The 14598-nt window shown below is 35.7% G+C and overlaps 1 pseudogene; it reads left to right on the top strand.

Annotated features, from left to right (window-relative positions):
* Positions 1 to 992: 992 nt before the first annotated feature.
* On the top strand, positions 993 to 1111 carry LOC111742831 (annotated as a pseudogene).
* The last annotated feature ends 13487 nt before the right edge of the window (positions 1112 to 14598 follow it).

Here is a 14598-nt window from a genome sequence, read left to right on the forward strand (position 1 = left end):
AAGAAGAAGAAGAAGAAGAAGAAGAAGAAGAAGAAGAAGAAGAAGAAGAAGAAGAAGAAGAAGAAGAAGAAGAAGAAGAAGAAGAAGAAGAAGAAAAGTATTGGAAAGGATGTGGAGAAATTGGAGCTCTTGTATAATCTTGGTGGGAACATAAATGGTATGGCTGCTAATGAAAAACAATAGGGCAATTCCTTAAAAAGTTAAAAATAGAATTATTATATGATCCAGCAATTTTACTTCTGGATATATATCCAAATGAATTGAAAGCAGGAATTCAAATAGATATTTGTATGTCTGTGTTCATAGCAGCATTATTCACAATATCCAAAAGTTGGAATCCACCCAAGTGTCCATTAAGGGATGAATGGATAAACAAAATGAATATACAGACAATGGAATATTATTTAGCCTTAAAAGGGAGAGAATTTCTGACACATGCCACTACATAGACTCATCATGAGGACATTATGCTAAGTGAGATAAGCCACTCACAAAAAGACAAATACCATATGATTACACGTATATGAGGTACCTAGACTAGTAAAATCCATTGAGACAGAAAGTAGAAAGGTGGTTTCCAGGGGCTCAAGGAAGGGTAGAATGGAGGAGAATAGGAAGTTATTATTTAGAGGGTACAGAGTGTTAGTTTTGCAAGATGAAAGAATTCTAGAAATGGATGGTGGTGGTGGTTGCACAACAATGTGAATGTACTAAATGCCACTAAACTTAAAAATGATTAAGATGGCCGATTTTATGTTAAGTGAACTTTACCACAATTTAAAAATTTTAGCTAAGGAATATAGGCAAAGATTTGAATAAATGGACAGATATTAAGACTTTTTGGATGAGAAGATTGATCATAAAAAGATGCCAATTTTCCCCCAGATTGCTCTATAAATTTTAATCAAAATCTCATTAGAATTGTGCGTGTGTGTGCAGACAAGAGAAACTTGACAAACTGATTCTGAAATACATAAAAAATAATCAGTAATGTCTACGACCATGCTATCCTGAACGAGCCCAATCCAGTCTGATCTCGGAAGCTAAGCAGAGCCAGGCCTGGTTAGTACTTGAATGGGAGACCACCTAGGAAAACCAGGTGCTGTGTAGGTGTAAAAAATAAAAATAAAAAAAATAAGAGATTGTAAGTTGACAAGGTCCTTGCAATCTGTGAGGTCGACTAAGGGTTGCCGCGCCTAAATAAATAAATAAATAATAAAATGATAATAATATTTATTAAAAGAAAACTAATGAAAGACATGTCCAACTAGAAATAAAAATATTCTGTAAAATAAAAGACTGATTAACTGGACTATAGAAATTTTGTAAGTTTCTTTGTTAAAAAAATAAGCATACATAAAATCGAGCTGTGAACTGGGAGAAATGGTTGCTGTAGGTATGACAAATGGCTAATACACTTAAAATATAATAACTCTTACAAATCAATATGAGAGCCACAATTGTAATGACAGAAAATGAACAAAAGGGGAAAAAGGCAACTCATGAATGGAAAAATGCAGTGGCCAATAAAGTTATGAAAAGTTTCTATTTCAAAGTTTCTAAGTTATGATTATTTCTATTAATAATCAAAGAAATGTAAGTTAACACATTTATCAAACTGCACTAATTTTTTTTAAATTATAGTATCAGGATAGGAAAGTTGGTGAGGGAGAATTGAAGGAGACATAAACTGGTACAAATTTCTGGAGGCCAATATGACAATACAATTTTTCTCACTCTTTAATGTAGAAAATTTATTCTTAGGTATATATAATTGTGAAGATTAGGCTAAAACTCTAACCCTAACAGTACCACTTATAATAGCAAAAACATGAAAACTTCTTAAATGTCCAGAACTTTGAGACTGATTAAATAAGGTACGTCACCCATGAAATGGAATAAAATGCATCTTTTATGAAAGATATTTAGAAAAATATGAAATAAACTGGAAACGTGTGTCCATGTAGTGAATGAGCAAAACAGATTATAAAGAGTAGGAGCAACATACATACATCGAATAATGACTGGCAGTTTATACCAATATATTAACGTGATTATGTAAAAAAAGTGAATCACAAATTATTTTTTCCCTTTTGTCATATATTTTTTCTATCTTTTTTGGGGGGAGAGGGAAGACAGGTATTACTTTTTGACAGGTATCAAAAAATAAATAACTTTAAAAAATAATAAACCAACCTCTAGATAAATCTTTTAAAAAAGACTAATCATTCATTGGCACATAGTAGGAGATGTCCACCTTAGTTTTGTTTTTTTTTTTTATGTTAAAGCAGTAAAGAAATTTAGTAATGATCTAGTCCAACTCACTTTTTTAAATTAAGAAACAAAGAGTACAGCCATTAAGTAAACTGACAAAAGTCACTTCAGATTCAGTTTGTTACTTCAGATTCAGTTTGAGAAGAAAAGAAACTCAATTAACAATAGTTGGACACACAAGATTTTATCCTCTCAAGTAAAATTTCTGGAGTTCAGCAGCTACGGCTGAAATGATATACTAAGGTATTTCAGGGAACATATTTTTATCTTGTTACTTCACTAATCTCCTGCATTTAGCATCCATCTCATGATCCAACATTGTAGCTTTTGAAGCTTCAGCCATCGCATCTGCATTCCAGAGAGCTGGAAATAGAAAGAGGAAAAAATTCTACTCCTTCCCCTTAAGGACACCTTAATTGCACATAAGTGCAAAAAAGGCTAGAAAACACACAATCTTTACTGTATGTGACTTTGCTAAGCTAAAAATTTGGAGTTCTGTTGCTAAGAAAGAAAAAGGGAAAAGTTATCAGGAAACAACTTTTTGTCTCTGCCAGAGCCACACTCCCTGCAGGAGTTGGGCAATAGATTGACTAGAGTGCTCTCTCTCCTACACATTGTCCCTGCACCGCATCCCTCTGCAGACACCCACTGACCATGGAAAGTGGAGAAATTGCTGCACTCCTGGATATAGAGCTTATTTTCAAGATCTACTTGTTAAAATTTTTAATTAAACTATATTTAGCCAACATTACAGTAAAAGCAAACACCAAGATAATTATATGTATATTAAACTAAGAAGCACCCCTTCTCCATAAATATCTTATATTTGTAAGCATCTATGACCTCTTCTGATACTTAGTTTTTACACGATTATGTTATTTAAAATATATGGACTGAACGATCATTGTGTGATGCTACATTTTATTTTTTCGGCTGTTATTTAAAATAACTTCCTCTCATGTCCATGCAGTCCACATATCTACCATTTTGATGCCAAGATATAGATTCGATATACCAATTATACTTATGATGCCAATTATAGGACATTTCCATTATTTCAAATTTGTTTTGTGGGGTTTTTTTTTATCACTACAAATAGATTAGCTATGAACATTTTAGTGCAGATAAGCATTGCTTTCTTTCAAGTATTTCTTTAGAATATATTTTCAAACATTGGATTATCAGGGCAAGGATTATGACCAATTTGATGTCTCCTTTGTGAACCATATTCTCTCCGGGAAGTTCTCTAATTTTTGAGACAGTTACACCATCCAAGGAAACTGTTTTGTCCACAATCCTGGCACATTTAAATGTCTACCACATTTAATAGTTTCCAGTTTGCTGGAGATATGATAATAGCACTAAACTACTTGAATTTAAATACTTTTTAAGCTGAACATCGTCCATGTTTACATATTTATTTTTTTAATCCTCTGAGTCACATGTCCATTCACATTTTTGTAATCTAACTATAACGGGAAACTGGTGATGTAAGTTTGCATCAGTTCCTCTACTCTTCTGAATCCTAAATTTGATGACAGATGACTTTTTTCTCCTCCTGTTGCTTTTCTTTTCTTTCTTTCTTTTTCTCTTTCTTTCTTTCTTTCTTTTTCTTTCTTTCTCTTTTTTAGGGCAGCTCAAATGACAGTGAAAGGGTTAAAAAGCAATTCTTATTAGACGGCATAATGATGCACATGTTTCTGCTCTACTGGCAATCTGTCTGCTAGGGCCCAAGTCAGGAAGGTATGTTTCCTATTAGAAGGAACAGACTCAGAAATTCTCTCTGCTGCCCACAGAAAAAGCAGAACTCAGGATCCAAGACAGCAGAGTGAGAACCCAAGATGCAAGTCAAATAAAGAAAGCAAGGTACTATTCCCAGACATGCTAACTGCCTAGTGGCAAGTGTTTTCTAACCCATACAGATAGTCTTCTTGTTTTGCTCATGATACGTTCCCAAAAAGTCATTTGAATTTGAATGTCTGAAAATCACATATTAGATAGTCTTCTTGTTTTGCTCATGATACGTTCCCAAAAAGTCATTTGAATTTGAATGTCTGAAAATCACATATTAGGGCACATGATATGGATTGGAGGAGATTGGTTTATACTCAAAGAGAAAAAAAAATAGTTAATCTCTACCTGTTGGTCTCTGTGGCACTGCCTCTGTCTGACCTGGGCCATTCAGTGGACTGAAGAGAAAATACTGAGTTGGGGTATCTTCCCCTTCTTTTCTCTCCTTCTGTGACCCCTTTACAGGGACCACAGCAGAGGGTCATGAACCCCTTAGTCTTTAAACTTGAACTCTGGGACACACTCATCATCTGAGGCAGAGGTGGTACTTCTTTTTTAGCATGGAGACAGGCAAGACACAAACAAACCAATAAAAGCAAATAAATAGGCATGATAATTACCAACTGTGATGCATGCAATAAAGAAAACAGAATGATGTAAGAAAGAGTCTCTTGGGGTGGTGCTATCTGAGATAAGGAAGGGTGTCCCTGGGGACACAGCCTCCAGCCTGGCAGTTTTCTGCAAGCAAATGGTAGAAAAGTCACTTTTCACACTTGATTCCCATTCTCAGAAAATGAACTTCTATTTTAGGCTTTCAGTTATAGTCAGTGAGTATTTATATTGAACGCCAAGGTCAACTTTGTGCTATTTTGAGAGAGAATTGCTATGCTATTATTATCCAAATTAAATATTATGAAAGTACAGTGTGTTAGTATCAAGTGCAATATTAGGGAAGTAAATTGTGTTAACATGCCAGTGAAGAGAAAACAAACTCGGGGTTTACATTACAATTCAGGAAAATAGGTCAAGAGGGCAACTTTGGGGGCCCAGAAAAGGACGCTGAACTGTTTGGCACCTTCATAACTTCTAGTGAAAATGAGCCAAATGACTAAAAGAATGCTTTACAAAGTCAACTGACTTGAAATCCTCTATATCTAGGGATATCAAAATTATATATAAAATTGCAAAGGGGATCAAAATAAATCTTTCTGAGAGACAAAAGGAATTCCTGATTTTACATCTGGTTTCCAACATGACAGCATCTTCCTACAAAATTTGATACTAAGTAAGTTTTTAAAGTAGCCTTATGAATATCAGCGAACAATTTAAGCAGACACTTTACTTTCTGGGTGTCTAATGTGCTATGAATTTAGGTGCCTAAAATACATAAATGATATTTTTCTCCATTGCTGCCCACCAGATTCAGGTACTACAGCAAAGGTTGTGACCCAGCAGAATCATGAAGGAAAACAAGCTGCTCAGACTGTATTTACACATATTTTTAAGGATAGTTTTGCCACTCCAAAAACTGGCTAAAATGCATGGCAGCACGACAAAAGCCCACATGATGTTTGCAGCTTACCTTTCATCTCCCGGTCTGAGCATTTCTCTCAACTGTTCATTGCTTATGTCCTAGCAGTTTCAAACTCCAGCTGAAACCAGTGCTCACTTTCTTTCCCTGATTCCACCATTCCAAGGAAGGAAAATCTTAGACCTTGACTTCTTAGCACAATTTCCTTTAGCTTTGCTCAAGCCCAGTTCATTTAAAAAAATAATAATAAAGTGTAAAAGTATTTGTAAAGTTTCCTTTGAAATTTAAATTAAAAAAAAAAAATAAGTTTCTGATCCAAAATTGTACATGTCAGAAAGAATACAGAATTGTAAGTCAGGGGAATTGGACCCTGTCTTGGTGCTGCAGCTAGTAGCTATTACCTTCAGCAAATCACTTAGTCCTTTGGGGACTCATATTCTCATCTGTAAAATGGTACGTTCTGACACAATTTATCATCGATGTCACTCATTCACCAGCAATTTGGGTGCCTGCTGTGTGCCACACCCTTTGCTGGGTGCTAGGAATATCACAGAAATAACAGACATGAACCACATAGTCAAGGAATCTTCATTCCTGGCTTCACTGGTCACTGACTGACCTTGAGCTCTACTGAGACATATGACGGTGCTGCCTGGGCGACCTACCAACTATATGTACAGAGAGAAAAAAAGAAAAAGCCATATTTTAAGATAAATTTTTAACTTTTTTTCCCCAATTCAAATTAGAAATGGGGCCATAATATTAGGTCTATTATTGTACCATGTATATCATATGCAACAATGCAGGATTAGATCCAGGGAAGAAGGCATCCCATAATAAATTCCAAGTATTCTGTTTCACTTTCTGAAAGGCTCTTTTGATAACATTTGGGGCAGCATTTCCCAAAATGTGTTTCCTACTTCATAGTTCCTCAGGATGTTAATAGTGTTCTGGGAAAGAAGGTTCTGGCATTACAGAAGCTAGAGGAATACTATATACAAAAAAGTTAAACAGGTTTCCTTAGAACAGGTCTTCTTGGTGCCTTTATTGTGCATTATGACTCTAAAAGACCAGAGAGGAATACCTTGAAGCACTAACCAAACTTATTTGACCACAAAATTTGTTTGTCTGGTTTGCCGAGCATTTCATGAGGCCAGTCCTCTATGGGACTAGCCATTAGGACACTTGTGAAAATCGTTCTTTATTTAAAAATGAACATCTTTAACACAAAAATTTGTACATGGACATTCATAGCATCTCATTAGTAATAGTCCAAAAGTGGAAACAACCCAAATGTTCATCAACTGATAAAGGGGTAAATAAAATGTGGTATAGCCATACAATTGAATATTATTCAGCTGTAAAAAGGAATAAAGGACTACTACAATATGAATGAACCTTGAAAACATGGTAAGTGGAATGATGCCAGATGCAAAAGGCCACATAGTCTATGATTCCATTTATATGAAATACAAATCCATAGAGACAGAAAGAAAATCATCATTTGTTAGGTATTGGAAGTGGGAAAAAATATGAAATGACAATTAATGGGTATAAAGTTTCTTTGGTGAGTTAATGAAAATGTTCCAAAACATTTTGGTGGCAATGCTTATACAACTCTGAATATACTAAAAGCCATTGAAGTGTATACCTCAAATGAGAAAATCTTATGCATGTGAATCATATCTCAATAAAGCTGTTAAATATATACCTTTGTGGAAAAAAGAAACTGAAAGGGGTTCAGGCTTGTCTTTTTGGGGGCTATCCATTCCTAGTTATGATTTATCTAGAGTTTTGCTGCCAAAGTGGAAGGAGCCAGCCTACTTGTACCATTTACCGATTAAGCAACCATGGAAAACTCCTAACCTCTCTGTTTCCCTTTTCTTATCTAAAAATAGGAATAAAAATGGAACTGTTGCAAAGATTAATACAATCAGGTATGGACTTTCTTTTGAAAAATGTAAACATTTTACAAATACTAATTATTATTTTACTATTAACAGTAAATGGACCACTTGGGTGCAAAACCTTCTGAGACTTTCAGAAGGTTCCCGAACCTTTCTAGGGCTCAGCATTCTCTTCTTAAGATAATAAAATACCCTCCTCACTGAGTTGTTTTGAGAATTTAATGAGTTAATATGTGTGACACTCTTAGAATAGTGCCTGACATTTAGTAAGCATTCAATATTTATACCTTAATTTCTTTTTTTCTTGCCAAGCTTACTTACCAACATAGTTTTTATATATTGTATTTTTTTTTCTTATTTCATTCTTCTTTTGTCTTTATTTCTTTGACCATGTCTAATATATCATTCCTCTCTTTCTTTTTAGTGGCTCTTAGTTATTTATAAATCATATTCTGTTTTCCTGCCATTCTTCTAAGTTGTTCATGCCAAATTATTTTTGTTGCTCCTTAAACATGTGCCCTTTAGCCCATATTATAGTTTTTTTGGCTGGTCTCCAGTGTGCCAGCAACTGCTTCATTCATTGGTTCAGTACTCTGGATAATGATGGTGATGGTGGTGATGACTGAAAGAAAAAAACTGCAAAAGAAAGGGAAAAGAAAAATCAAAATTCTACTTGGAAAATATTTACAGTCTGCTCTCTTTCAAGAAAGAATCATTTTAAAACAATAATGTCACCAAAGAAAAGTGGCATGCTAACTACTAGCAGGACATCTTGTGCATTTATAAATAAATATTACTGAGTTGAGACTAGCAGAGTAACAAGGATATTACTATGTATGTCCTCTCATAGCCATTATAGTAATTTCTTTGGATAACTTTGGACACTTTCTACTCAGAACTTTATAATAAAGATACCTCACTTTAATCAAATGAAAAATGTGAAAATTTAGATTTCAGAAATAATGAAAAGGAGAAAAGAAATAGGACTCATGAGATCTATGTGCTAGTTTTAGTTTCCTCCTCTGTGAACTAGATATTCAATAAGATCGCTTTTGGCATTACAACTCTATGATTCTAGCATAAGGTAAGAGATTACATTCACCACTAATTAATTCATTCAATTAACACATTCAGTATCTATAGTATACAGGAATATAATGTATGTGGTGAGTCCTATGTGAGAGGAAACCTCAGAGCAGGGTACCTCACCCAGACTTGTGGTTTAGCGAAGGCTTCCTAGTCAACACGACATTGAACAAGGTCTTTAAGGGAAAAAAAAATGGAATTAATTGAGAGGAAGAACATTCCAGGAAAAGGAGGAGCTTATTCAAGGGCACAAAGACCTGAGAGCAGCCAAAATGTTCAGGGAACATATTAGTACTTATTTATAAATGCACAGCCCAATATGGCTGGTACGGAAGTTTGTGAAGAACAGAGCATAATCTGCTATGTGTGCCTAGTATGTGGCTTAGCATGTCATGCTGCATAGTTTGGACGTTGTCCAGCAGATAACAGAGAACAGAGGTTTTTAAATGGATAAACGACACGATTAAATTTGTATTTCAGAAATATTTGGGAAATATATGGAAAAGAAATAAGAAACAGGAAGACCAGTTAGGAGGCAAGAAATTTTAAGGGTTTGAATTTAGGTGGGCACATTAGGAATGGAGAGCACTGAGGACAGATTTGAGTCACGTTCAAAAAGATACAACTAACTTGGGTGGCAAGTTGGATTCACAGGCTAAAAAGGGAAGAAGGAGACAAAAAATTTCCTCTCAACTTGCTCTTGGTGACTGAGTAGATATAGTCACCAACCTCCAAGAAGGAGAGTGTTTGGGTAGGGATGGAAAGAGAAAAAATTCTGTTTTAAACATGTTTAGCTTGACGCGCTATGAGTCACACAAGTAGAAATGTCCAGCAGGCATTGGTTCTATCAGTCTAGAATTCAAAACAAAATTCTGAGTTAGACTTCTAGTTCTAGTGGTCATTAACACATATGTAAAAGTCGCTATCACTAGATTGTAAGCTCAGTGAGTCCAATATGGCTGATAGAGTTCCTACTCTGCCTTGTTTACAGTAAGACCTCAAGAGATATTTGAAAGAACAGATAAATAAAAGAATGAGATCCCAAAAAGAGTGAGAAGACTAAAGTCCAAACTTGGGATTGCTAACATTTGAAGATGAGCTCAGTAGAAGAGCACACAAAGGAGGATGAGAAGAAACAAGAAGAGAAATAGGAGGAAACCTGGGGGAGAATAAAGTTGTGCAAGTCCAAGGAGAAAAACCTTGCAAGGAGAAAATTCCAGCAGGGTCAAGAAATACTGGAGGGTCTGATAAAATGAATTTAAAGCATGTTTATTAGATTTCACATCAAGGATGTTGCTGACTTAGGGAAGACAGTACTGATTCAGTGAAAGAGAGACCATCATTTTGAAGGATCTTAGCCGTGAGGAGGAGAAGGGTGGTAGCTAGAGAAGACGCTTCTGGGCAGAGAGGGGGTGTCTTTCTTTGTTTTAAGATGAAAATGTTATAAACAAGTCTATTTAATGAGAAGGAAAAACTAATAGAATGAAAAATTCTGAGTCATATAAAAGAGAAAACTAATGAAATGAGTTCTACAAAAATATTCCTAGAGTCTTATAAACGGGGAGCTCCTTATGGGCCCATAAATGTTATATGATTGCAAAAGAAATAGATTTACATTTCTTTTAAGAACATTTCAGTTGTACACATCAAGACATACTTGTAGTATTATCTATGAGAAATATCTATCTATCTATTGAAGTTTCCTATTTTTAATTATAAAATGAGACTATGCCCATTAATTCCATCTACTATTCTTTCCTCCCTCCCTCTTATCCTCTCCCCCTCCTCAACCCTAAGCCAGGATTTGTATTCTGAGCTCCAAATGGAAGAAGACGCATCTATTTCCAGCCTTCTTCATCCCAACCCACGGCCTTTTTGGTTTCCAATTTACATACAGAAACTAAAACAGAAAAAAAGAAATCCCATTGCAATCATACATGGATTCCTAGGAGAAGAAAGCTTCAGGAACCTGGTGAAACAATGGGACTCTGGAAAGCAAGGCTCACAGCTCTTTTTGGTTGTAGGAAGGCTATATTACTAATCAAAAGCAAATGAGGAAACCTCAAAACAGAAGAAGGAAAAATCAAATACAATGCATCCGCGTTTGCAGCACTGTACTAAAGTTCAAATTCCCCTGCTTCTAGGTAGCCACCATCATATTGTCCATCTTTTTTATCTGAATGGACAGGTCTGGTTCTTCATTGTTAGGTGAGGGGAGAACTCTAGAAAAAGTAATTTCCTTAATTCCTTCTGTTTACCTCTCTTTATATTTATGTTAAGTAGTAAAGAGTTCAATGAAAAAATCATATCTACTTAACTTAAAAAGTTGAATCACTATTTTTTAAAATAAAAATTACATACAGACTTTATAACAAGCTCCAACAGAACAGAGGATATTAGGTAAAAGGTAAAAATCCCTCCAGGCCTTTGTTGCCCTATGACCACACCCCAGAGGTGACCATCGACAGTAGTTATTGGGAGCAAAAATGCAATTACAATTCATTTGAAAGGGAAACGGTAGTGATGAGCACCTGGGCCCTATGCTGTCACAGCCCTGGGCTTCTGTTTCTAAATCTTTAAATAAATTGGCCTGTTTTTTTCTTTCCACCGAATTAACTGAAACGTATGAGCCAACTGCACATTGTAGTTTTGGTTCATAATGATAGAGTCCTAAGTAGGTTTAGAAGTGCTGAGAGGAAATTTCAACCCTCTGATCCTCCTCAGTCTCCTTCAAAGGGGAAGAACAGCTTTGAAAAGTTAAGCCCACACTAAGGTCCATCTCCAACTCCCTCTGGGGCTTCTCTCTAGAAGCTCTGTCCTTTACCCAGCTGGAGCCCCTTCCTCCTCAGACGGGAAAAGCATCCTGCTGCTGGCTTAGCTTTAATGAGAATCGAATTAAATAGAAAACCGAAATCTTCTTTTCTAAAGACAAGACAGGATAGACCTGAGACGAAAAGAACAATGAATTAGGAAATAAATGAGGAAGAATCAGAGTTTCAGTTTAAATAATAATTTCTTTAAAATTCTTGGAATGATTTGCTATTTCCACACATGTCATTTTTCATGAACCCGCTATCTGAGAGCGCACCCTTTCATCATATTGAAGTTATAATACTGCTTAAAATGTGCAAATTTGTGCATTTGTTTGCTTATGTAGACAAAAGATAACCCTGGTATCTTTTTTGGCCTCAGATTTTCTAGTTTTCGGTGACCTGAGCGAGTAGATGAGCACAGGGGGAAAACAGCCTGGCTCATACTTTTTGGCATCGACCCAATTTTCCAATCTTCAAAATTCTCAGCCAGTTTCCCTCTCCTCATCATTGCATTGTGCTACTTGAAAGACGCAGTGGAAATAGCTGTGGGAACACAAAGAAAGAAAGAACACAGACCATGAGGTTGGTGGAGAGGAAACCCTCTTAATAAATTTCAAAAGAATAAATCCTGGAGCAATCCTGAGTCTTAGAAGATTTACCAGAAATGTAGGCAGAACTCCAAGATCATGATGCTGGAAAAAATTATAATATTGGGCGTTGTAAGATAGAAGATAAAAAGAGAAATTCCAAATGAATTAATAATTAAATTCCTGTATGGCTTCTTATTAATTAGGCTCTATCAGGAACTATAAGTTCCAACTTTATCACTCTGTTAGTTGGAGTAAATGTTAGCTGTAGTATTTGCTAAAGTAATTTGTATTATATTATTTCTCATATAACTGAATGTACTCTGGAATTTTCAGGTAACCAAATCTTGGGCAAAGTAAAAGCTTTCCAGTGATTTTTTTTTTTTTAATCAAATATTTCCTATAGGTAGGTTGCCTAGCCTGTCTGACTATGCCTTCCCAAGAATGTTGAAATCTATAGCTAAACTGAACCACAGCTATGTCCTGAGTAATTACTCACTGTCTTATGAACTCATGAAGAATATATTCATAGCAAAGAAAGCACTAAAAATTGAACTATAAGAAGAATCAGCATAAAGATGTCTCAAGAAAAATAAGTTGCATTCAGAAGTATTCCAATGTGGGCTTTGGCAGCATATGAGGGCTTTTAATATATAAACTGGATTTATTGACTTTTTTCTTTAAAAGTTGCAAAGACAGATTCATTTCATGAATGTGTGTGACCAACTTCAGGTTGTATTGAAATTTTAATAGCTCGGCTGCAAACCAAAAACACTCATCAGATATTTAGGGTTTACTTGCTTTTTTGGTGTTTGGAACTCAGGGGCAATACAAAAGACATAATAGCATTTTTTTTTTAAAACTAATTGGATTGGTTTTAAATAGAATAGATTTGTCTAGAATAGAGACTCAGCAATCTTTTATGCAGGATCCCTATCAGAAATACTATGGAAAGTAGGATAACAAAGCATAGATACATGCAATGAGAAACAGACAGGTGTCAGAGCAGAGAGACATCATGGGAGAGGGGAAAGTGCAGTGGCTCAGGTGTCATAGATGGAGACTCTGGCAGACTCTGTAGTTGCTTACCCAATAGACACTTGATTTTGTTCAGATATTGGGCAAAGAGCCTTTAGCCTCTGGTCTGGGGAGAGATGAAAATGTAATCCCATTCTTGCCAATGATATGGAAGGGGAAGTCTGCTGAGGGATTCTGCTCCTGGTAAAAAGCTAGAGGTGTATAAACAGAAGGTCTCTTTCTGCCTATCTGTCCCTAGACCCCCAACCACTACCTTCCATCATTTCTATGTCTAGCCTTTGAATGTTTTGAAGCTTGTGGCTATGGCAGCCATATTGCAACCATGAGTGGATGAGTCCTCAGATGAAAAGCCAAAAAGTTGAGTCTCGGGTTTTTCATGATCCTATTGAAAAAATGAACCAATGCCAACAACTGCCTATCTCTAGACTTTCTGAAAAGAGAACAATAAATCCATCTGTTTTAGCCACTATTCATCAGGTTTTCTGTTATTTTCAGCTAAAAGCATTTCTAATTACTCAAGGAATTATAACCTTGGCCCTAAAACTAAGCCATCACATGACCTTGAACAAAAATAAATGATCTCATTAAAGAAAAGAAAAGAAATGAACCCCCTCAGGTCCTTGGTTTCCTCATTTACAAAATAAGGAATGAGAATCTCCCCCCTCAAAAAAAAAATCACTGTGATTTTCAAGATAAACAAACAGTCTACATTTTTATAATAATTAAAAACATATATTTGAGCTCCTACTTAACATATTATGAAGTTTTTCTTGGCTCTATACTAAGGGTTTAGTCGATATTACCTCATTTAGTCTTCCCAAGAGTTTTTTTAAAGTGAGCACTCTTAACCTCGTTTTATAAATAAGAGAGGCTGGATAACATGCCAAGGTCACACAGCTACTAAGTGGCAGAGCCAGGACTCACTTTCAGGTCTGTTTTCTGTGTCGGAAACCACCTGGGAAGTACAGAATAAATTCCTCCCAACACTATCTCCTGCTGTGAGTGAGGCCTAATATATAGACTCTTTGGTGATGTTTTACATTTCAAGAAACAGGACTTGATCTATGGTATAAGCAAAACCATGTAAGGGTTACCTCATATTTATGCAGAGCATGGCTGAAAATACCCACAGGGAGGGGCAAGATTCTAAGGAAATAATTTTGAATTTACGCTGATACATACAGAAACAGGTAATTGAGGCACTGAATATATGATAAACTATATCTTTAACAATTTTGGCCTGGAAGAACTTTAAAAGCAGGTATAATCAAAGCCGACCTGTGTCATATAAAGAACTCTCAGGAAAGCACCTACACATAGAATGTTTGCCTTTGATGGTCTTTCCTGGTACACAGTTAAGAAAAACTGTATAATCCACACTAGATAACTGAGGGAATGGGCTGTTGACAGGGGATAACTACATCAGTGAGAAGGGAGGAGACCCTGACCAAAAAGATAACTGGTTTGGAATTATGATCAATTATGATTAAGGCCACTTTTTTCTCCTGGCAGAAATCAGGCCACAGGACCATTTGTCTATTAAGACATATCACAATTCATATAAGTGAAAT

This window comes from Pteropus vampyrus, unplaced genomic scaffold, assembly GCF_000151845.1.
Source record: "Pteropus vampyrus isolate Shadow unplaced genomic scaffold, Pvam_2.0 Scaffold101, whole genome shotgun sequence".
Classification (NCBI taxonomy): domain Eukaryota; kingdom Metazoa; phylum Chordata; class Mammalia; order Chiroptera; family Pteropodidae; genus Pteropus; species Pteropus vampyrus.